This window comes from Galeopterus variegatus, unplaced genomic scaffold, assembly GCF_000696425.1.
Source record: "Galeopterus variegatus unplaced genomic scaffold, G_variegatus-3.0.2 Scaffold48243, whole genome shotgun sequence".
Lineage (NCBI taxonomy): Eukaryota > Metazoa > Chordata > Mammalia > Dermoptera > Cynocephalidae > Galeopterus > Galeopterus variegatus.
The window spans coordinates 3382-4082 of NW_007774354.1; positions in this window are offsets into that span (position 1 = coordinate 3382).

The window sequence follows — 701 nt, forward strand, 5'->3', positions numbered from 1 at the left end:
AGGCTGCTGCTGCTGCGGTAGTTCCCGCAGTGCAAGGAGTCCCACTCACTCCTGAGGTAGGCTATTGTATCCAGCTTCCCAGAAACACAAGCAGAGGAGCTTAAGTGCATGCCAGGATAGGGGGAAAGTGTTTCAAGAAAGAGCATAGGCCAAAATCAAAAACAAAAAAGTAGTTCAGAGGGGCCATTTTAGATACCACAAGAGTAAGTGTAGAAGTGTCCGTTGTCAAATAGATTATCAGAACAGAAAGGAAAGAATAATGACATTTAAGAATCAGAGATTTGTTGAGCAGTGAAACTGTGGACCAGGTTTTCTTTTTTATAGTTATTACAATGTTTTTAGTACAATAAATAAAAATATTTTCAATTTAGAGAAACCTCAGAAGGAAACAAAGACAGAAGGTGGAAAAGTCTTGCCCTGGTTTGTACTTTTCTTGGTTGGTACAGAGATGCTTTAGAACTGGGCTGTCTGGATTCATGATCCTGGCTCTGCTTTGCTATGTGATCGTAAGTGACTTAACTTCTTACTGCCTCAGAATCCTCCCCTACAAATGGGGATTATTTTAATAGCTAATTCTTATATAGGGTAAGAGGGAAGATTAAGTGAGTTAATGTATGTAAGCATTTGAATAGAGCTTGACGCAAATTAAGTACAATAGAAGTGTGAGCTCCTAGTCTTCCTAGTGCTTTGATAAGTGGGAG